General features: G+C 46.1%; 1 long non-coding RNA gene across 1 annotated transcript in view; it reads right to left on the reverse strand.

The window, feature by feature from the left end:
* LOC142072899 (uncharacterized) overlaps window positions 1-23,707 on the reverse strand; it is a 38,390-nt gene extending 14,683 nt beyond the window's left edge. The window contains exon 1 of the long non-coding RNA XR_012669507.1: window positions 23,571-23,707. This is a non-coding gene — a long non-coding RNA (uncharacterized LOC142072899). The remainder of the gene's footprint in view (window positions 1-23,570) is intronic.
* Window positions 23,708-24,682: the final 975 nt, after the last annotated feature.

The raw sequence follows: 24,682 nt of genomic DNA on the forward strand, positions 1-24,682 counted from the left end.
CTTTTATTCCAGAATCCAAAGCTGAGGCTGCTGATGCAGCAATTAATACATCAAAATAGTCAATTAAGACTTCTACAAAAATCAGGTGGTTGTTTCAAAGGTGGCGCTATTTTGACAAAACAGGGGATAAAGACATTTTTCTACACGGGATACTCCCAGTGAAATTCAGTGGGAAATCCCTTTTTTTTTTTAAATTGAAAATCCCACCTGTAGTCTAATGTGGGAAATTAACAAAAACCATGGAGCTCTCTCTCTCCAGGAAAAACAGGAACATTCTTACCTTTCTCCTTCTACTCTTGAAAAGTTCATGACTGGGAATAAAACATCATCATAACCAATACTGCACAGGGAAAACCCCAGGGATGAAACAAATTTTATGAAGACCTGCCCACTTGAAATTAGAAGAATTTTACAGAATATCTTTCAAACCTAAAAAGAAAAGGAGTACTTGTGGCACCTTAGAGACTAACCAATTTATTTGAGCATGAGCTTTCGTGAGCTACAGCTGTACAGCTGTACAGCTGTAGCTCACGAAAGCTCATGCTCAAATAAATTGGTTAGTCTCTAAGGTGCCACAAGTACTCCTTTTCTTTTTGCGAATACAGACTAACACGGCTGTTACTCTGAAACCTTTCAAACCTAGTGGTTTTTGTCAGCCAGCCAGTCAGCATCCCATCCCAGGGAACTGGAATGTTGGTAAGTCAGCTGAAGACACTAAAGCATATAAACGCAGGTTTCAGAGTAGCAGCCGTGTTAGTTTGTATCCGCAAAAAGAACAGGAGGACTTGTGGCACCTCAGAGACTAACCAATTTATTAGAGCATAAGCTTTCGTCGGATGCATAGAATGGAACATATAGTAATATATGTTCCATTCTATGCATTTTCTCCTGCTGATAATAGCTCATCTTAACTAATTAGCCTCTCACAGTTTGTATGGTAACTTATACAAACTGTGAGAGGCTAATTAGTTAAGATGAGCTATTATCAGCAGGAGAAAAAAACTTTTGTAGTGATAATCAAGATGGCCCATTTAGACAGTTGACAAGAATACTTAACTTAAGGAAATAGATTCAATATGTGTAATGACCCAGCCACTCCCAGTCTCTATTCAAACCCAAGTTAATGGTATCTAGTTTGCATATTAATTCAAGCTCAGCAGTTTCTCATTGGAGTCTGTTTTTGAAGCTCTTCTGTTGCAAAATTGCCACCCTTAAATCTTTTACTGAGTGGCCACAGAAGTTGGAGTATTCTCCTACCTGTTTTTGAATGTTATGATTCCTGATGTCAGATTTGTGCCCATTTATTTTTTTTCGTAGAGACTGTCCAGTTTGACCAATGTACATGTACATGGCAGGATATCAGGATGCTGTTGCTTATCTCTAATACTTTTCCAGAAAACCCTTTTCGACAGGTCATTCCCATTAACCAGGATTGTGTTCCAGGGGGCTCATCTGTTTTTATGCAATATACTTCGGTTTTGTGTATTGAAAAACATATATATTCAATAGAATGATTCTTTCATCAGCTCAATATTTCTGTCACATTTTCCTTTCAAGTGCACAGGAAGTTTATGTACTTAACTCATTTACCTGTTATACAATTGGAAGGGCTTCACTACTTTGCTGTCCATTTGGTTTAATGGATGGAAAATGTGTTTTTTTCCAAATAGGTTTGTTCCCTGATTCTTTTAAAGGACACCTGCCTGTATACACACTGTATACTAGCACCAGCAGGAGAGTGAATTTGTGTGGGGGGGTGGAGGGTGAGAAAACCTGGATTTGTGCTGGAAATGGCCCACCTGATGATCACTTTAGATAAGCTATTACCAGCAGGACAGTGGGGTGGGAGGAGGTATTGTTTCATATTCTCTGTGTATATATAAAGTCTGCTACAGTTTCCACGGTATGCATCTGATGAAGTGAGCTGTAGCTCACGAAAGCTCATGCTCAAATAAATTGGTTAGTCTCTAAGGTGCCACAAGTACTCCTTTTCTTTTTGTATACACAAAGACAATTTCCAAAGTCTATTTCTGTTGCTGTGGACGATATGAGTCCTGTCACTGAAGCCAGCCATTGGGGAATCATTGGATTAATAGAAATTTCTTCTTTACTAAGGTCACTTCTGGAATCATTCCCATTACAGCCTTTTTTGATCACTTACTACAAGGATGCACTGCTGACCTGAGACTTTTAGGCCACCTTAAATACAGCAGGATATCGGGGCTATAGGCCTTAGTGGGAATAGCAGATTGTCAGAGGCAGGGGATTGGACATGTGAAATCTTGGACTGAATCACAGAACAGTAGTCAGCCTTCCAGCCTCTCTATGGCTTTGCTGGTAAACTGAGCTGCTTTGGAAATTCCCTGGGTATTGCTACTGGTGCTGTAGTAGCAGGGAGTGGCAATTTATCTTTATCTCCTGTGTCATCTTTGGCTTAAATGTAGAAACCAGACTCAGTTGGTTTTTTTTTTTTTGTATCGCCATAATAAAAGAGATCTTAATCAAATGTTTTTACAATAGATTCAGAAATCTCCATTCTTTGTAGCTCTTAGAAGCTCGGAAATAATCTTTCTGCCTGATTTTTGGCCTTTTCATTTGGCAAGATATTTACTCTGCCTCATGTTTCAAATGATGTGGAATGAACGTAGCTGCCTTTACTATGTGGGAAAGCTTGCATGGCCCCTGCCGGGACTGCCTTTGTTCTCAGCATAATTAAACCATTTCACTCTCTCTGGCTGCCAATTCAGCAATGTTCAGGATCTTAGAAAACAAAACTCACCAAGAATTGGAACCCAATTAGAACGACGACTTCACCTTGTAGAGCACCTCAGGTGCTCAAACATCTTTGAGCTCACAATCCTGCATTAGCAACTGCTGTCAGCATAGCCTGGGCAATAGTGTTTGTTTCCTGCTGAAGCCACTGCGGGAAGCACAAGATATGCTATTTTACATTTCTTGCTGATGGTTTTTTTTAAGCAGATATAAATATAATCTGGAAGATTTTGCTCATCAGATCATAAAAAGATAATCAATATTTGGACCTGACCTAAGGAAAGAGGGAATGTACTGTAAATTAACCAGTCAGTAGTACCCTATTGACATTATGAAGAGGTCTGTGTGACACAATCAATACATTAAACAATTTCAAAACAATAGTTTGACTATTTTCTTTTCAAATGGTGACTATTGGCCAGGAAAGAGTTAGAGTTGATAGTGCTCCAATTTACTATAAAGGCTACAAGCAGGGTGATCAATTTTTTTGTCAAGGTCCAAATTTTTTGATCAAGGTCCAGACTCCAGAGCAGGGGGGAAAGAGTAAATAAAGATTTCAGGATCCATTAAAAAGCTTCTGGTGGTCTGGATTTGGTCCGCGGTCCGCCTATTGACTACCCCTGACTACTAGGATCTGAAAATGCTGCTGAACATCAGCGTAGTGCTGGGGAATCCTGACCATGCCCCTTTTCATCTCATCACAACCGCTTTCCTCTGCAAAGCCAACAGCAGGGTGGGTGTCTGGGGTGTAGAGCTGACTGATGTTGGGGCTCTTATCACTGGAGGATCACTCTTAGACTGGAATGATCCTCCTTGAGTTGACTGAACTAATTTTGTGGTCAGATCATGCCACTATGGTGCAAAGCAGCAGCATCACACTGGAGGACCTGGCTTTGTGTGTTTGGAGCAGATACATTTCCTTCTCACCAGTCCTTTTCTTAAGCAAAACAGCAACAATGCTTCTTGTTGCCTGAGTCTGATTCTATGGCACCATGGCGCTGTTCATTGTACCCAAATGCACTTTCACTTCTTGAGGTTTGCCTTGTCTGTTTGGATAATCCATTAAACAGACAGATTCCTGCTGGGCACAAAAACCATGTGGCTACAGTGAATTGTTCTCTTGTTACATCTAGGCAGGTGGATAGGTTGTCTGGCCAAGTGCAAACTGTCTATATTTGTGTTTTCTTCTAACACCGGACAATAACACTCCACACAAAAAGATCCATTGGAAGTGCCAATGCCCTGTAATCCAAAGTTGCTACTAACAAGAGTTCTGTGTGGCTTGAAAGCTTGTCTGTCTCACCAACAGAAGTTGGTCCAACAAAAGATATTACCTCATCCACCTTGTCTCTCTAATACCAGGGAAAGACAAAGATACAGAACAACTGAAGAGTCTAATGTAAGTAATGTCATTGCAGTTGTGCTTTTAGCAATTCCTGGTAGAAGAAGCTAGTATTATTCTTTAAGGCACAAGGATGTATTTAATCATCAAGTTATTTACTTACGTTACATAACACAGCAATGAAAAGCTGCAGGAAGCTGCAACCAACCAGTCTGATGTGTCCCCTACAGTCCACAACCCTGCCTTCTAAAATGGAAGATGACCTTTGGTCTCTGAAGTCATGCCCCTAAGTCCTTTCAATGGAGGAGCCCACAACATACTAAAAATGTGAACATGTACATTACAAGGAAGACACAAAGGTACATTAAGGTAACATTATGTCTAAGCTGGTTGATAAGAATCTTGACCATTTTATTAAGTTGCTATGTAATATACCAGCTAAGAGTCTCTCGTCACAATGAGCAGCACTTACATAGAATCAGTTTGCATCACCTGCACCCCCGAATTCTCGGGTTTGTGACTTTCTTTTAGAACTGTCCTCATATTAGACCTAGCATGTTCATGGGAACTTGTCTGCTTTGGAAAGAAGTTTTGCTTCATCAGGTTCCCTGGGGCTCTCTTTGGGCTCAATATTATTATCTAGGAATGGAGGGGGAACATTGCCTGGACATTCTCTGTCAGCCTGAGAATGCCAAGCTTGGCACAGGACAGCCCTCGTCAGTGCATCTGAATGGACAACACCAGAGAAATCTGTACAGCAGAAACTGTCAGAGGAGAAATTAACCTTTGAAAACACACGCAAAATACAGTTTCATAATTTGGCATTTGGGATATCTACAAATGACGATACCAGAACAGAGGAGAACAGCAAGATGGACAAACGTTTAGTCCTGCATGGAAGAAGTGTTCCAGTAATGAAGGCTGGGGAGAAGATGGCTGCAGAGCAGGAAATACTGTGCATTTTTTAAATTAATTAGGCAGAACAACATTTGTCTAGTTTGCTTTCTCTGTCTCTGTAGGGGCTGCTGCAGATTCAGAGACATTTTTGCATAAAATGTCCCCAAAGGCAGCTTTGCCAGTGCACCTCAGTCCTGACCCACAGTATCTCCTGCTTTTCTCATTTGGCACCCTAGCACAAACCCTGCTACTCGAAGAGCTGTAGCTCACCGCCTAACCTGCCGAATCCCACACAGAAGCAATGTGTGGCTGACCCCTTTGTGACCCTGAGAAACAGGGAGCAGAGATTCTATGGGAACCTGACTGCACTCAAGCCTCAATGCTCCATGGTAGGGGTGAGTGAGTGCTGGTCCCACCCTGCTCCAGGTACTGCACATGCTTCATAAGGTCAAAACGTAGCCCCTTTGTGGGGTTGTCTTCTTTGGTATCTCAAATTATAACAAATCTCAGCGTAGGCTTTCTCACTAAGGTCAGCTGCTGCTAGGATTTACTGTAGGACTTGCCTGCTGTGGCCCCTAGTTTTCTCCGACTAGACACTAAACACCCAACTTATATATCTCTGTAGTGAACAAGATGCATTTACCACAGTGAGTGAGCAGCACTTGCTCAGCAGATTTATACAGGGTTCTAAAAGTCCTGCTGACAGCAATGGAAGAGCTCTGCACCAGGTCACAGGTCTGGCCACCCCGTTACACGGAGCATAGACCCCCATCTTAGAATTCAGGCTAGAGAACTACTACTGTGTTTAGTTGGGGGCTATTGCAGTGACATACCCAGGGTACAATCCAGATGAATGAGTAGCTGCCCTCTAACCTAGGGTGCCCTTTAGAATGCTTTGCTGCTGTAGCTCCAGTCTGGACTGCTCAAAACTGCCTCCAGTGTGCAAGTCACTCCCAGCTATGTCTGTGTGTGTGTTGCAGCCAGCCACACCTTGGCTTTTACCAGCCTGGGTTATATTGCAGGATGACCCCAACACACCCTCAGTTTTAGATTTCCCCCCAGAAATGTATGTCCGGTACTGCCCCTCTCTCTCAATACAAATTTATATAGAGTCTATTTCTTTAATAGAAATACGCATACTTTGTTACCCCAAATGGAGTTGCCCAGACACTTCAATATAAACACACTGGATTAGATAAAATAGTAAAACAAATTTATTAACTACCAAGAGACAGATTTTAAGTGAACACAAGCAATGAGGCAGAAATGGTTAAAAAAAAAAGAAGATAAAATGCAACTAGTGCCTGACAAACTACATTCAAACCTAAATTCAAAGTAAAGTTTCTCTCACCACATGCTCTCAACAATCTTACTGCCCTAGTTTCTTAGGCCAGGACCCCTTCTTCTGTTTAATGGCTGCTTCCTTTTTCCCTTCTCATGTGGTGAATTGACGGACAGAGAGAGGAGTGGGTGCCTTGTAGTGTTGATCTCCCTTTTTATAGGATCAGTCTCCCCTTTGGAAAACATTTTCAGCTGAGATTCTGGAGACAGGGTTTATAGGAAAGGATCTTTCCCGCTGCTTTGTCTTACCTGTTGGAGTGTCTTTCTTTCCCTTCCTGCTTGATGACTCCATTTACTGCTTAAATGCAAATGAAGCAGAGCACACATTCCTTTGTTTGAGAAAGACCTGTTTGCCAACTTCTGCTGTGGTTTGGAACATGTCAACAACATCCTACAGGGAAATTTTGTAACTTCACGTACAACATTGCCACACATCTTTTATCAGGACAATATTGACCAGCAAATTATGAGTTTTCAGATGCTACCTCACAAGGCATACTTTGTACAAAGATTATTACAACAGCAACAGTAGGGTGTGGACATGGATACATTCAATCAAAATTGCTCTCAGGGAACATGCTGGTCAAGCCTGAGATAAACAGTGTTTGGATTCATCTGCCTACTCCCATTTATTCTCAACTCCCATCATGAGAGGCACAGGGGGACTAATTCTTCAGCTACCAGGTTTAAGTCAAAGTCATTTTCCCACCAACAGAGACAAGCCTGGATGGCAGAGCCTGAATTGATTGTGAGGTCACAGTACACAGTGGTGGTGGGTGCAGACATGAGGAGGTGGTGCTATTTCATTTTCAGCTGGCTGAAAGCTGACTTGAAACCTCACGGTCTCCAAGTTCAGTTCAGACAACAGTTCTGTGTGTCTCCCAAAATGGGAGGCAGGGGAAGGAGGAAGAGCCCTTCTAAGCAGGAGCTTGGCTTTCAATGAACAGGAAAGGCAGGTGCAGTGTTGAATTCAACAGCACAGGCGACATATGCTAAATGGCCCCGAGGAACCTTTCAAGCCTCACTTGTAAAAATCTACATCTTTCTCTCTGTATTTAATGCATCTTTGTACGGACACTAATTCCTCAAGTATCCAAGCCAGGACTGACTTTTAGTGTGTTTGTCCAGGCAGGCTGCCAGCACACCATTCCTGCAATGCTCCCAAGCTCTGACATTTGTTAACACTGCAGTAAATCACAGAGACTCTTTGGGGATGTTTTTCATGACAAAACAGCCAAAGAAAGAGAGGAACCCACAACAAAACTACAAATGGCTTATTTAACCCAAAGAGGACTAACTGGACTGAAAGCAGAGACAGATGGGAGACAATGGAGAGGGAAAGATGCTGCAGAAAATCGATTATCCATCAGTGTCCAATAGCTCAAACATTTAGGAAAAGGCTTAAGCTTTGAATTTCTTTTTGAATGGAGGAGATGTGGCAAAAAGAGACGGTTTGGATATTTCATGGAGTAACTTGCTGAAATCTAAAGGACCTAGCGAAAAAGTTTCAGATTGGGGGTGATGCTGCAATAATTTGTATAATCTTGACTGGAAAAAAACTCTTCCCACCAGGATGCGTTGGGGGAAAGAGATGTGATATGGTCCATTTAGTCTGAAGCCCTAACAGAAGCTGCAGCTTCAGACCAGTTTTCCAGAGAGAAAATGTAAGTTATGGGGGGAAAAAATAGCTTGGATGTTGAACATCATCCACACAGCCAAAGTGGAGTCTCTCGTGCACTATTGAATACAAACAAAATCACAGCAGTCATAGTTCTCTTCTGTCTATCCCTTTTAAAACCATTCAGGGTGAAATCCTGGCCTCCCTGGAATCAGTGGGAGTTTTACCATTGAATTCAATGGAGCCAGCTTTTCATAATCACATTTTAGGGTGGCGATGAGAGAGACAGGATAGTGGATACCAAGAATACTGTATATGGACTTGAAGAAAAAAGGAACCAATCCAGTCACGGTGTAAGCAGCTGCAACTCTACTGGCTTCAGTGGGCTTGTGTCTGATCACATGATTGGATCTAGCCTCATATCTTTCCTTAAGACATCATGAGGGGCGGAGAACCAAAGCTTTGGGCCAGGACCTCTCGGCCAAGTGCTGAAGAGATCAAAATGCTGTAGATGATGAAATGAAGATTAAAGTTCAAACGTCTTCCCTTTGGCAGGCAAAGTGAAGGCTCCATGACAGCCTCTATGAGAGACATCCAGTGAATGGGAGCTGTACCAGATTTCACCAGGAGGAAATGTGGCTCTAGATCACTTTGGCCTCTTTTTATCAACTAGTTCTCATCTGAAACGCCTACAGCAGTGGGGCCAGGAGTCACAGGCAGGTATTGCACTGGCTCTGTACCTCAGGACACTTGGGAACATCCATGTCTTACAAGTGAAGTGAATAATGTGGAATCAAGCCTTTGCCCTTGTGAATGCTATGTCCTGGCTTGGTGGCTGGGTGAAGTGAGCTAGAGACCAGTCAGTACTCATGGCAGAGACACTACAGACCAAGCTCTTATGCGCCTGAGCCTAACTGAGGAAGAGGAGGGGTATTTCCTGAGAAGCAGCACCTAGAAGGAATATGCCTTCGAGAGATGTGGTGCCTCCAGAGGTCAGGGGAGGGACACCTGTGCTTCATTTACTTCTGTAACTCACTCACTCCCATTGCAACTGTCCTGGCGGGGGGGGGGGGGGGCGAAGGGCCATGGCTTCATTCCCACCCCACTTACAAACCTATTCTCTGGGGCCACTAGCACTGTTGGCAGCATCAACCAGTCACCTTCTTTGCACCCTCAGCCCTGGAAGCCAGATTGATGGCTAGCACCAAATGGATGGCTGTTTTGGGTGTTGCGGGGAAGGGCTCCCTGCACCTCAAACTAACCTACACCCCAAGCTTTTAACACTCAGACAAGCTTTCAAGACTTTTTGCCCTTGGCCATTTATTTGATCCCATGCTCAGAGAGACAATTCAAGTAACAAGACACCAAGGAATATTGATCTTTAAGGAAGGGAGAGCAGCAGCAGCAGCCTTGGCAACATTTTTTGGGAGGGAAGGGCTCCTACTTTTATGGAATTTCCAGCCCAAGCAGAAGCAGGAAGTGCCAGAAATCTCATGAGGAAGCGCTCTCTTGTAAGATTTCCAGCCTAGTTTGCAATTCCAGGAGTCTGATAGGTTGGTTAAGGTTCAGAGAAGCAGATGAACTTTTGGGAGCTTATCCAAACTTTTGAAGCTTCATCCATCTCCAGTGTTAGCTCAGACTCTGGTACATGCTTCAACAATTCAAGACCTATGCCCGGGAGTAGGGGGAAGGGGCGAGGTGTGAGGGGAGAGAATAAAAAGAAAGAAACTTTAAAGGAGTGACAGCTGGCCTCAGACAATATCGTGGGTTTGTCAGGCCACAAGCAATAGCCGGGTGTTTCCGATCCAATATGCACTGAAGGTTCAACGGAAGCCTGTCCTAGGAGGTATGATTCTCTCGGTTACGAATACAAATGTACCAAAATGATCATTGCCACCCGCCCTCAGAAGCAGGCTGGTACCTGTGCTGAGTGCCAGCTTCCCAAGGTTATCCTTCTTCACCTCATTTGCCTGACAGCCCCAGAGGGCACATGTGCTGCACTGATCCATGGCCTACTGTCACTTTCTTTTTGCCGTCACTCTTCCTGTCTCTGGCAAAATTCCCAATCCTCCATGCATTCCATGTAGCAAAACCCTGCTCCCAGACTGCAGCCCATCTGACTCCCCCGCTCCTCCCCCAGGCCAGTCTGTGTCACTGTCTGAGAGCAGGTATTTATTTTTCCCTGCCAGTCTTCTTTCTTTTTACTTTTGCTGGTTTATTTATGGCTCTTCCTTTTCAGCTTATTACCATCTCAGCCTGAATTTATCCATTATGACCTTCTCATCTAGGAGGCATTAATCTGCTGGCCCAGTGTGCAGGGTGATGGAGTCCCCTCATCATCATTAAATTTTCCTCAGCTTCTGGTCGTCTCTTTGGACCCAGCCACTGTACATGTGCAGCTGGTGGCCCGCAAGCTCCCACACCATACGTTAAACTCACTCACAGAAGACCATTATTTTGTTCCTCTTGCGGGCATCAGGTGGTGCTCCAAGCTGGGTCTGCATTGTCCAGACCCCCACACAGGGCTTGGGACAGACTTTATTAAATAAAGTGTTTCAGGATCTTCTCTTAAAGTCAGTTATTTTACTCTATGGCATAGTCCTCCTCAAAAAACCGGGTTTAAGAAAATGATGTAAAAGAGTGACAGAGAAGTAATAGTTATGTCTGAATATCTAATATTTAACTAGAGATGGACTCTATAACCTTTACCCAGGCTAACTAACATTTATCTGAAAGTAGTAGCATTGACTTCACTGGGATGACTTGCACGAGGGTTGCAAAATCAGGACCAGTATTTTTGTGTGGAAGAGATCCCAAGAGCTTTATTAACTTGCTCTTTCCCTCTCTGTACTGTGTCTGTGCATGCAGATACATAAATACACAGACATCTCATTCAATCCTAAATGCAGCCACTGCTGTGGTGGAACATGGTAGTTGTTTAACAGCACACAGCGACAGTACATAATTTAAGGACTAGAAAAAAAAGACATTTCTTAAACCTCAGTGAATCTATGTATATGGCTATGTATTGAACACAAAATGTTTATTATCCAGGCACCCGAAGGTGCACGAGGTGCCTCACGAATAGATAAGAGGACATCCTGCCTGATCTGAAGATCTTGTATAAAACAGGATGCAACAAGTGACCATAATAAACAATGGATGGGGCAGGTGGAAAGGAGCACAAAGTCTACAAACATAATATTGTGCAGTGACTTAGTACATCATGTATGTATCAGGCAATCACAGGATGCCTCTGTGTATTGGAATTTCTAAAAACTCTTAATAAATCTGCCTTGGGACCAGGACTGCCAAGGGTCACTAAGGCAAATGAGGAAATTCATTGGGAATAACTTGCCTCAGCTACAACCAGACAAACCTTTTATTGTCTGATTGCAGAACATCCAGAATAGCGAGCCTCCAATCCTGAGTGCAGCCTCTGGCAGGACTTAATAATAGTTAATCTGGGGCACTCAGGTAAATATTTTGTGTTTAAATTTGAGATGAACTTGAGGCATGGGACTCAGACACACACTCAGACTTACATGCTGTAGAGTGGCAGTGGACTCACAAACTCACATTACCAGCAGGAGAGTGAGTTTGTGTGTGTATGGGGGTGGGGGGGATGTGAGAAAACCTGGATTTATGCAGGAAATAGCCCGACTTGATTATGTAAAGAGTTGTCACTTTGGATGGGCTAGCACCAGCAGGAGAGTGAATTTGTGTGGGGGGGTGGAGGGTGAGAAAACCTGGATTTGTGCTGGAAATGGCCCACCTGTTGATCACTTTAGATAAGCTATTACCAGCAGGACAGTGGGGTGGGAGGAGGTATTGTTTCATATTCTCTGTGTATATATAAAGTCTGCTGCAGTTTCCACGGTATGCATCTGATGAAGTGAGCTGTAGCTCACGAAAGCTCATGCTCAAATAAATTGGTTAGTCTCTAAGGTGCCACAAGTACTCCTTTTCTTTTTGCGAATACAGACTAACACGGCTGTTACTCTGAAACCCATCTTAATTAAAGTAACTCCATTTTAATATCAGTCTATTCCACACAATGAGAGGAGCTACATTTCCCCCCCGTGAACTTTCCAAAGGATGTGCTGGCCTTTGAAAGAGACTCCTCTTGGCCAGAGAGCTGTACTTTCTGAACGATAGCTTCACTGCACGAAGGTTTGTGCTCTCTAATGAGCTGCATCAAGCAACAAAACAGCTGTTTGAAAATCATCTGCTTTCAGAATTACTTTCCATTCTGTATTTCTCAGCACTATAAAATGGCAGCCTGGCTGTCAGGTGGAAAGAAGTTGCTGCAGGCACAGGGAGCAGCAGAATGCCAGAGTCCTGGCCTTTGACAGGAATTGGGTCCTGGAGTAGTGACAGGACATGGGCATTCTGGGAAAATTAATAAAGTCCCTCCATGTTTCCATTAATAGACCAAATCCAATGAGAAGGCAGTTTGTCCCCTGCGCAGGAAGGCAGCTTGTGGATATTCCTAATGCTTGCTTTGGGCCAGAATATACCTGCTGTGTTTGGTGGAGAGGGGGGAAAGAGAGAGAAAGACCATACAAGCAAGAAGCATCCCCTGCTTGCACCCAGTGTGCAATGGCCAGACACGGGCAGTCCCTGCATTTGGAGAAGCACAGGGATCTCTCCATTCTAGCACCCCAACAGCACAAATTACCTCTAGTAGGTCTCAGTTCTGCCCCTCTTCCTCCGCCCCCATGCATCAGCCCACACCAGTGGCTGGGTGTGCTGGAAATAGGGTGGGGGGAAGACTCTCATTCCAAGAAATGGTGCAATGTGTAGGCTTCCCCTACTCCATATGCCAGAGAGCTTGGGAGGGATTGTGCTTCCTGAGATGCTGTGTCTTCCTGAACTCCCTACAGGGTGGTGCAGCTCCATGCTGTCCCCAGAGTAACCTTCTCCAAGATATACTGTATACAACAGGCCCTGGAACACAGTCACACACTTGCCATATGTGATGTTTTAAAAGGCTAAACTGTGACACTTTGGTAATGACTACTATGTATTTGAGGTGTCACTATATATATTTTAGGTGGCAGATGTGAGGAATCACTATCTGCAAAGCATTTCTGGTTTTCTTCTCCTTCATGGGACACTCATGTCACATTTCTACATATCCAAGAACATTGTGAGTATATGTTACTGAAAGTTCAATGTTGTCATGAGGCAAACTCACTTCCAGAGCACCCCCTTGTGCCAGGGTGTGGTACTAGTGTGGTTCTTCCACTCTAACAGACCCTGTCATCTCTCATTGTAGTGTTGTACAGTCTGCAGTTTCCTGGCCTGGCCCTTCAGTTCAGTCCCCTTCTGGGATAACAGAAAAAGTACAAACAAAGCCCAAAGTCTAGTGGTCTTTATTCTGGGCCTTCAGCCTCCATCTGGAACCCATCTAGCTTCCCTTCTTTAAATCCTAATGCTTGAACTTTCTCTCTTGCCAGGGGAGAGGTAGGGACTGAGGCTCACCCTCTCCTCTTGGTTCCAGCCCAAGAACCCTCCACAGAAGGATCATTCCTTCCAATCCCTCACCACTTCTCTGGGCTGCTCCTACCATTTCCCTATTTGTCAGTGTCCCTCAGGGCTGCAGACTCACCTCATACTTCTTCCCTCATACTTCTTCCCAATCAGCTACTGGAGCTTCCTCAAGGCTCTTCCCAGACGCATGGGCTTGACTCCAATTCTTCTCCCTTTGTCAGGATGCTAGCCACCCAGGCTATTGCCTTCTGAGAGTCTACTGTCCTTTAACCTGACTTTCCACCCCTCAAAGGCTTCAACCTCTCTTCTCTGGGCTTCAAACTCTAGCTCAGGGCTCTCCCCTTGCTCTAGGATCCCCACCAAAGGAGTTAAGCAACCCCACTCTTGTAGCTGTACCCCTGACTGCAGCCACTCCCAAACTGTCACACCTTCCTCCAGACCCATTCCCAGGGAGAGCAAACTCTTCCCCCACCTCCTGTCTCTTGGGTCTCCTCCTAAACTGAGCTCTCTCAGCTCCTTATCCCACCTAGCCCCACCTCAGTCAGTTAATCCACTTCCAGGTGTGGAGCATCACTAATTAGATCTTCTCTCTTTCCTTACAGATGGTGGGATTTAGCCTCATCACACACATGTTTAAATCCCATTGATTTCAATGAGATTTATGCACATTCTTAAACACTTTGGTGAGTTGGGGCTATACTGAACATAGTCCTAGCCATGTCAGACTCAGAAAAATGTCAATAAATAGGAGAGAACTCAGGAATAGCAACAAAACTGTTTAAGCAGCTGGAGAGGTTGATTTCTGAGGCAAGATTAAAGGAACATTGATGATCTTGGTTAAACAATGCTTAAGGTAGGGAATATGAGAATTGTCTACAGTACCAGTTCTTGGAGATACAAATACTCAGGCGGGAGAGGAATTGTTTAGTTAGGGCTGTCTGAGAGAGTGATGAGATGAAACTGAGCACAGGCCATTTTGACTGATTCTGATCTCACAGTGGATTTACACTGAAGTAATTCCATGGGTCAGCACTTTTGCACCTCAGCTCTGTGCGAAGGCGGCTTTAAATCACCGTTATGTTCTTCACTTCTCAAGGCTGCTCTAATCTGCACTGGTGCCTCATTGCCTGTAGGTGTTCCTCCAACAGCTGTGGCTCACCGGGCACAGGGGTACCCTGCCCCATCTCCCCATCCACACCTTGTATGCCGGAGGCGGGTAGCATAGAAGCCACTGTACCAGCCCTACACTACCTGGAAATTTCCCCATATGGGGTGATTCTAAGGCAGCCAGATCTGCCAGCTTTTCTGAAACTTGGCAAATTGCTGGATTAATCCTGATTTACCAAGTTGCGAACAAGAGGGAAATCAGCTCTCAGATCAGGAAATATTTTCAAAATGAGGTCAATTACTCCAGAACATTAAAGCAGGGAACCCACTGGCCTTAGTAGCTATGGTCAGGATGGCCCAGCAGGTCCTCCATCACTAATTGCTATGGGCAAGGTGATGGGAGGGGGCTCCCAGGCAGGAAATCTCTGTGAAATATTCTTCATGGAAATTCATCTACATCATTATATTTGTGAGGCTGGGTCTTGAAGATAATGGAAATACATCCACATAAAAACAGCGTGAGATTCACATGGAGGCCCTGTGGCTAGGGGTGAAAGTATGTCTAGGGACTTACCGGTATGGGGCTGGGCTGGGGCCGGCTCTGGCCCCTAGAAGGGGTGGGGCCTCAGGCAGAAGGGGCAGGGCTGCGGGGGTCAGAGCCAGCCCTGGCCCACCCTGTACCGGCAAGTGCCTCCTTCTCCCTCCCCGGGGTAACAATGGCAGCCGGGGGCTCTGGCAGCGGTTTAAAGGGTCCTGGGCGGTAGTGGCGGCCTGAGCCCTTTAAATCATCCCCGGACCCCTGCCGCCGCTTCCCCAGGGCTCCAGCAGTAGGGCTCCGGGGATGGGGCTCCTGCCACCACTACCACCCCAGGCCCTTTAAATCATCCCTGGAGCCTGCCGGAGCCCTGGGGAAGCGGCAGCGGGGCTTGCCCTCTCCCTCTCTGGGTCTGTGGGAAGGATGTCAGGACCTGGTCAGATGCTGATTTTGAACCTAAGCCCATGGGGATCTTGGGAAGCAGCCATGGCCATTGCACCGTGTCAACTCACAAAATTACTACAGAATTCACAGACTTGTGTGGCCCAACTTTCTGCGACTTGCTTCCTGATTGGCCACACAATCTTGACCCTGATTGATTGGTGATCTCATATAAATTTTCTTTCTGCCCTTGTCTGAGAAACAAGCCATTACCTGCTAGTTGCTATTTGGACCTTCTCTTGCTTGACCCTGTCTTGCTGACCCATCTGATGCTGCCTGGCCTGACCTCACCAGTTATTGTCACAACCTCAGGGGTTTCCCTGGGAAGACAGATTAGCACTGTATATGGCTAACGCTGTTGCAAGCATCGCAAAGCATTTTGGGGAAGGGTCAAAGGTGTATGAGTGGGGAGTGAAAGTTTCCTTTGCAGATCATGAGAAGCCGAGGGGGGCAGGGGAGAGGAAAAAGAGAGCAGAGAACGGATTAACTCAACACTTCAGCTAGCGCCGTGTGAAGGTAAGCTGCTGGCCCCGACCCAAGGTCATGGGCTCGACGAGAAATCAGCAGCTGCCCAGCTGTGAGAAGAGGAGAACTAAGTTGAGCAGAGCTGCAGAGATAGCAGCGAGAACAGTGAGATCAAATGAGATGGTGACAGTGAAGGACAATAGAAGGGAAAACAAAGTCTCTGTAGCCAGGATGTTTGGGAAACTGAGGAGGCCACAGCAAGCCGGTTTGGACTGGCACAAAGAGCACCAAAAGCAGAGGTCCCTGAGTGGAATACCCCCCAAGGAGCCCAGGACTTAAAATCCTCCTGAGAGATGGAGCAACTCAGAGATCAACAGCAGATCCACGGACGACCTGGGCCCAGGACACCACTCCCGTCCACCCTTCCCCCCTTCTTCTTCTGATGTTACACCCAGGCCTGGCCAGTCTTGGGTAGTGCGTGTGTGACTATGAAAGTGGGTTAGGGCTTGGGGCACTAATGCTTTCTTTCTTCTCCTGAGTGATGTGGGAGAGTTCCCAGCATTCTCTGCTGTTATTATATTATTTTATCAATAAAGCTTTAAAATTTAGACACTTGGAGTGTTTCATCATCTCGCCCCCAATGATCCTGCAGCATCATATTGGTAACAGAAATCTGTCACGCTACATTGCTGTACATTCTCCTTGGATTGGATCTCCTGGCTATCAGGCCTCTTGCGTGAACTCTGACCACTCTGGACTGCCTTGTGACTTGTCTGACCCATGGGCAATACAGTTTGCTCAGACCCTTCTTCAGTCTCCTCTGGTCTTGCCCCTTCTCCAAGGAAAGCGTGCATGGAATCTGCAGGGGCAGCGTGACTGGTGCTCTCCAAAAATCAAATCTCTAGGAGTAGATCGCCTTCTTTCAAACAGAAAACTAAGCCCTACAAGGGATGGTGGACTAGCTCCAGGTGGAAACCCACATCCTGCGGGAATGGATTACAGAGCTGCAAATGGGAATGTCTTCCCTAGCTCCATGGCCCACAGCTACCTCAGTGTCCAAGCACATAGTGCCTTTACCAGAGTATTATGATTGCTTACCCACAGTAAGTTTTGTGGTTTTGTAAATCAGTGCAGGCTCCTATTTATGTTGTGGCCCTGGCTAGGCCTCGTCATTAGCCTTCTCACCAACAAAGCCCTAGAGTAGGTATGTCCCCTGTTAGAGCAAGATCATCCTGCGTTGGCTAGCTAGGATTCCTTCCTGGGGGCTTTTGCAACAATTTTCAATGATCCACGAAAATCATGCACCATGGAGGCAGCATTATGGAGGCTCCGTCAAGCCCTAGGATCAGCAGTGTTGTATGTGAGCTGCTCCTGACGCCTGGCAGCTGATATGGCTTGGAATGAGCCATTCTAGCTGCATCAATTTCAAATGGTCTTGAGCGATGAGACAAAAGATAAACTCAGTCTCAAGCGGGAGGGGTGGGGGGCTATAATGTAGTTAGGATCCAGCCAGGGGACAAATGGAAGACCACACAATATGGCCACTTCAAATACCAGGTGATATCTTTTGGCTTTACCCATGTGCCTGCCACCTTTCAGCACCTGATCAATTATATTTTTGCAAGACATGTTGGATCACTATGTGGCTGCCTGCCAAGATGACATTTTAATTTATTCTGAGGATTAACCCATGCATGAGCAGCATGTGCACAACATATTGGGAAGGCTCTGCCAGCATGGACTCTATGCAAAGCTGGAGAAATATGTCTTTGAGCAATCTACTGTAGAGTTTCTCAGCTAGGTACTCCCTCCCAAAGGGATTCACATGGATCCCCAGAAAGTAGAAGTGATCCATGACTGGGTGACACCCTGGAGCATTTGGAAAAGGTTTGCAAACTTTTATAGGTGCTGTATACAGAGTTACTATCAAATTCTGGCTCCAATAACCTCCTTGGCTTTGCAAATCTGCCAAATTCTTCTGGACGATGGAAGTCCAACATGTTTTTTTAACACATGAAGGAGTGATTCACCACTGTGCCCATCCTCGTGTGCCCTGTTCAAGTCAGCCATTCGTCCTAGAAACTGTTGCTTCCATTGTTGGTACTGGGGTGGTATTGTCTGAAAGAGTCTTGATCAAGAGCTCCATTCTGCGCACATTTCTCTTGAAACCTCTCCCCTGCTGAACGTAACACTGAGATTTCAGATAAGGAGCTGTTTGCCACCAAGGCACTTTCAAAATATGGAGGCACCACATGGAAGGGGTGAGATGCCCCATGCAGGTATATACCAATCACAAAAATCTGGAGTACTTACAGTCTGCTAAAGTCTTGAATCAACGACAGCTACACTGGGCTCTCTTCTTTTCAAGGTTTGATTTTTACCATCACAAGCCACCCTGGCTCTACAAATGGAAAATCAGATACCCTCTGCAGGTAAGAAGAGTATGCCTGCAGTCCCAGACAATCCTGTGTAGAGCTGTCTTGCATCCTGAAACCACAACACTTCCTTGGAGGGTCATTGCTACCAGACTTAATGGCAACATACATTCTGCTCTTGGGATGACCCTTTTGCTAAGAAGATCCTAACCTATGATACCAAACCCTTGGCTGAAATTACACAGAGAGACCAATTTCTTCATGTCCATGGGCGTATTTATGTTCCCAAGGGAAGCCTTCGCTTGGAAGGTTTACATCTATACCACAATGTCCCTTGGCCAGGTCACTTCAGCCGGGCAAAAACCATATGCCTGACATGCCGATTGTTTTGGTGGCCAAAACTGTGATCTGACATTCAGGCTTATGTCAAATCATGTGACACCTGTGCCGTATAAAGGTACCTTGACCTAAACCCTTTGAAATACTAATACCTGCTGAGACCCCTGCAAGGCGTTGGATCCAGATCACCCTGGATCTCATTGTTGAACTCCTTGATTCTGAGGGTTGTCATATCTTCTTGACAATGGTGGATCAGCTTACAAAGATGGCACATTATATCCCCTGTGCATAACTCCCCATTGCTGAAGACACCACCTACCTCCTTATCTCCTATGTTGTCCATTCTCCACAGCATCCAAGATCACATTACTTCAGATCGGGGACCCCAGTTTTTGGAGGAAAAGCATTTCAATTGCTAGAAGTGCGTCTTCATATAATAACATCATCAGCAATCAGATGGCCAATCAGAAAGGATTAACAAGGTATAGGAACAGTACCTACAGTGCTTCACTAATTGCCACCAAGGTAACTGGGCCTCACTCATTCTGTATGCAGAATTTGCATATAGTAATGTGGACCACGCTTTGATCAGGATGAGCCCGTTTTTTGATAACTACAATTTTAACCCACATATTTCATCCTGCATTGCCTACAGCACCCACTGCTCCTGCAGCATTGAACCTGATACCCCCACATCCAACAAACTCAAGGTGAGCTAAAGCAACATCTTGATTCAGTTAAGGAAATGTATAAGCATTATACTAACCCTCACTGACAGGATGGTCCTACTTTTGCAGTGAGACAGAAGGTGTGGCTATTGGCCAAACACCGCAAGACAGCTGACCCATCTGCAAACTAGAGCACCAGTACGTGGGCCCTTATCAGATCTGCAGACAAATCGACCCAGTAACCTTCAAGCTTCAGCTTCCCCAATCTCTCAAGGTGCATCCTGTATTTCATGCTTCCCTCTTGAAACCCTTCTCAGACAATACCTTCTCTAACCAAAACAAACTCCCCAGCCCCACCACCAGTTCACATTCAGGGACAAGAAGAGTATCTTGTCCATGAGATCCCAGATACAATGAGGGAAGTTGTGGTCCCCCATCGATGGGGAAGGATACAGGCCTGAGGAGTGGACCTGGGAATCAGCTCACCATGTACACACCCCTGAAAGTCAACTCTTTCCAAAGGCGATACCCAGATCTCCTGCACCCTGAGGTAACCTTGGGGGGGGGGGGGCATGATGTCAGAACCTGGTCTCAAATGCCAGTTTTGAACACAGGCCCACTGGGTTCTTAGCCATCGCACTACACCAACTCATCCAATTATCAGGGAATTCACAGACTTGGGTGGTCCAGCTTCTGCGACCTGCTTTCTGATTAGCCACATGATCTTGACCCTGATTAGCTGGTGACTATATATAAAATTCCCGCTTTGTTTTTGCCCTTGTCTGAGCAACAAGCCCCTGCCTGCTAGTTGCTACTCAGACCCTGCTTGACCCTCCCTTGCTGCCTCACCTGACTCTGTCCTGCTGACCCATCTGATCCTGCTTTGCTGCCCTTCCTGATCCTGTCTCACTGCCTCACCTGACTCCACCAGCTACCTCATTATACATTCCCCTTGGTTTGGAACTCCTGGCTATCGGACCTGAGATTAGATACAGGGCTTGAGTGCAATAATATGTTAAAGACAATATAACAACACAGAAAGTTGTGCTTCTTGTAAGCCATGAGGACTGAGTACCTGAGCAACCAAGCAGTGCATCTACTGTAGGAGATCAAAAATGCACACAGTGCATTCACCTAAATCTCTTCATATTATTCAGCTCGTATATTCTTATTTTACATACATCTAACACTACATAAACTAGGCAGGCTGCAACTCACTGCTTTACTGAGCAGTTCCAGAACTGTGAGTCTCAATATGGAGCAAGGCCTTTTGACTTTTGCAACCACCATCCATGTCCTTATCAAAAAATAATGTCTACTCCACATAGGAACAGTATATATACAATAAGTGTGTTGTCCCTCTGTCACCTCCTTGAACCCTGTCTTACTCAAACAGGGACTGAGGGTGAGACTCACTGGCCAGGATGAGGACAGTGGAGAAATAATGATTTTCATTTTTAATTCACACATGTGTTATTTAGTGTAATAAACAGGTATTGCAAAACCCATCTCAATGGCCTTGCTGGTAGCATAGGGTTGCCAACTGTCTAATCGCACAAACCCAAACATCCTTGCCCTGCCCTCCTGTCCCGTCCCTTCTTTGAGGCCTTCCCCCTGCTCACTATAATCCCCCTACCTCTGTCGCTTCCTTTTCCCCACCCTCATTCACGTTCACCAGGCTGGGGCAGGGGGTTGGGGTGCAGGAGGTGCTGGAGGGTGGGGCTGAAAGGTTCAGAGTGCAGGACGGGGCTCAGGGCTGAGCCTAGGGCAGGCGGTTGGGATGTGGGAGTGGAGTTCAGGGTGTGGGCTCTGGGAGGGAGTTTGTGTGTGGGGTAGGGCTCAGGGCTGGGGAACGGGGGTAGGGTTCAGGAGGGAATTTAGCTGCTGGAGGGGACTGGGGCAGGGGGTTAGCGTGCAGGAGGGGCTCTGGGTGCAGGCTCTGGCTGGGCAGCGCTTACCTTGGGTGGCTTCCAGAAGTGGTGGCATGTCTGGCAGTGGCTCCTAGGCTCAGGGGTGGCCAGGCAGCTCTGTGTGCGGCCCCTCAGCTCCCATTGGCCATGGTTCCCTGTTCCCGGCCAATGGGAGCTGCAGAGTCGGTGCTCAGGGCAGGGGCAGTGTGCAGAGACCCCCTGGCCACCTAGGAGCTCATGCCGGCCGCTTCCGGGAGCAGCGTGGAGCCAGGGCAGGTAGGGAGCCTGGCTTAGCCCTGCTGTGCCACTGGACTTTTAGAGGCCTAAAATCTTCGGGATTGGCTTTAGTAGCCTCCAGGAGATCGAGTCCGATTCCAGGAGACTCCCGGCCAAACTGGGAGGGTTGGCAACCCTATGGTAGCATAATGCAATACCCTGGAGTCAAGCCCATTCATGTGGTATGGCAAGGTTAGTGGGCAAGGTCCTCTTGAAAAGTAATGGCTGCCCCTCCTTTCCCAAGGGAATGGGTGGGGGCAATAATGGTTGAGGAAATACATTAACTTTGAACAGGAGCCCTCGCTTGGCTGACTGGAAAGACTAGAAGTTCAAAGCCAATGATAAAAGAGAATGAGTGTGTGAGGGAAATGAGGGGGACAAGGTGGGTAGGGCCGGGGCAAGGGGAGAGATTGTGGGTAGGAGGAAAGGAGAGGAGTAGAGAGATTTTAAAGGAAGAGACTGCTGCCCCTGAGGGAGTTACATGAGCTGCCCCAGGGAGAGTGCCGCAGCTGAGGAGAGTCGGAAGCCTGAAAGAGAGAGCAAGTCCCCCTTCCTCAGGAATCCCGCTGCTGCTAGTGCCAGTGCCCACTGCTCCGAAACCCACCTGCTACTGTTGGGGCTGGGAGCAGAGAGCCTAAGAGAGCAAAACCCTCCTCACTTCTTGACACAGAGGGGTGGGAGGGGAGCACTGCTGCTGGCTGCCACAAAGCCTGATTTCAGCTTCTCTTCTATCCAAAAGGAGGGAATCGAGAGGCCACTCTTTAGCAATACACTGAAAAGGAAAGGGCCACTAAATCCAAGTTCTTCACAGATATGGTGAAAAGAAAGAATCCATTTGATTCCCCTGGCCCTTCTGGCTCCCTGTGCCCCCGGGTTGATCTAGTTTGGATGAATCCTCTGTGTCCACTGGAGCTACCTTCATTTTATATGGCATTATCATTATTGAGCTGTGCCAAGGGCTCTCAGCCTATGGCTGTGTCAGGCTGTACATTGATGACTGCACAGCAGCTGCCTGCCCTCCCTGCTGTGTAAGCAGCACCAGAGAACATCTGCTGGGCGACCTGGAGCAGCAGCATAAATGGAGTTAAAAACGCTGCAGGAGTCATTAGAAACAGTCTGTCAAGAGAGTTAAGAGCAAGTGGACTGGCTGGGGCTGCATCACTTCAGATTATTCCCATCTCCAGGGGAAGGAGGGAGGTTTTGACCAAATGATCGCAATCTCGCTTCACGAGGCCATTTGGCAGCACATCCACCTGAGAATGCCAGAAACCCACCCCCAGCTTCTCCCAGGAAACCCATCTGCTCAGGCCTGCTGCCCATGTTTGGAGGCGTAGGGTGCCCTCTGGTGGTGGAAGCATACCTTTTTGTAAGAATAAAAGGCAATTTGCCTTGGGAAAAGAAGGACGGCTGTAGAGAAGGATTGTTTGTTAGTAGTTTTGAGACAGGTTTGCGTTTTTTTGGTCTGGAAAGGGTAAGGTTGGTTCAGAGAGATCATTACCTCATTATCTCTACTGGCTGAGCCTGGGTTTCAGGGCTGAGAGGCAGCTATTCTTTCAGTTACCCTCCCGGGTCAGAACATCCCTTTATTCCTGTAAAAAGAAAAGGAGGACTTGTGGCACCTTAAAGACTAACCAATTTATTTGAGCATAAGCTTTCGTGAGCTTATGCTCAAATAAATTGGTGAGACTCTAAGGTGCCACAAGTACTCCTTTTCTTTTTGCGAATACAGACTAACACGGCTGTTACTCTGAAACCTTTATTCCTGTGTAAACATTTCACAGTAACGGTGTACGGTGTTCTACCAAACACTATGTCTCACAGTAATGCGGCTGCAGCATCTAGTGCCATCACTGCAGAATAGTACTACATCATGTAAATGTCTCATTAACTTCCCCAGCCCTGGTATCTAGTTTTTTTCCAGTGGAAGACATCTGTCTTCTCTCCCCTTTCCCCCCGACCCCTTCTCGCTTCAAGGGTCGATATTTTACCTCTGCCTTTGAACAGGTGACACTGATCCTTCCACACAGCAAGACTCCAGCCCATGGAGCTAGACAACCTGAATAAAAGAAGACATAAAAGAAAAGGGCTCAGGCTTCCTCAGCAGCTTCAAGTTACTCTCAGGCAATGTGTCCTCATTCAAAAATAAACTGGTGGTGATGGCAGGGTGTGTGTGTATGTGTTGAGGGGGGTGGGGAGTGGGAGAGCTGTACAGAGGAGGGTTGTTAACATGCCTCAGCTTCCATGCTGTATTTTTAGGGTTGGCATTTAGACTTGGCTCAGGTACAAGTGGCTGGAAAATGTTTGGCATTTCCTCTTCCTGTCAGATGATATGGTGAGTACGTACAGGGCGCTCTACCCTAACACACCAAACCCAGGCCATCAGGTGACTTGCACACAATGCAGGTGTCACCTCCTTGTCTCTTTGTTCATCCCTTGCTTCCAGAAATAAAACAGAGTCTCCCTTGTTAATTAGGATTAATTATTCATGTTATTACTGTTAGCAATTAGCACTAATGGAGCCCTTTCCATCTTCAAAGCACTTTACAGATATTCGCTAATTAATCACGTCTCCTGCTCTGCTGGGTCTTAGAACCTGTCTGAAGCTAAACAAATAATTTAAAGCATGTTGTACTGTGTCAGGACCTTCAAATAGCACAGGCCACTTGGGGAAATACTTTAAATATATTCAGTGAGATGCCTAATAGGGTTTTTGTTAGCTGTGCACCCATGATGGGGAAATATACTACTGCATGGTAAAGAAACTAAATTGCAAGTGAGTAGAGTCCCCACTCCAGACATAAGGGAATGGGAATATTTATGAATGGAAATTGGTGACCAGCTGCCACAAATACCACACAATTAATTTTAAAGCATGGGTAAAAGAGCTGCCAGAATAAGTTGTCAAATGATTAGGGACTTTTGGTTTAGGTTGCAGTTTCTTCTTCTCTTTGCCTTCCTAAATTTTCAAACAATTTCATTTTCTGTGCCTCTTCATACTCCAGCCATCAGTTTTATGATATGACTGATTTGGGTTCATGTCACATGCGGGGCTATCAGCTGGGGATGCCAAGGGCAGGGTAGCTTCATTCCATTTGCTCGG

The sequence above is a fragment of the Caretta caretta genome, chromosome 7 (genome assembly GCF_965140235.1).
Source record: "Caretta caretta isolate rCarCar2 chromosome 7, rCarCar1.hap1, whole genome shotgun sequence".
Taxonomy (NCBI): domain Eukaryota; kingdom Metazoa; phylum Chordata; order Testudines; family Cheloniidae; genus Caretta; species Caretta caretta.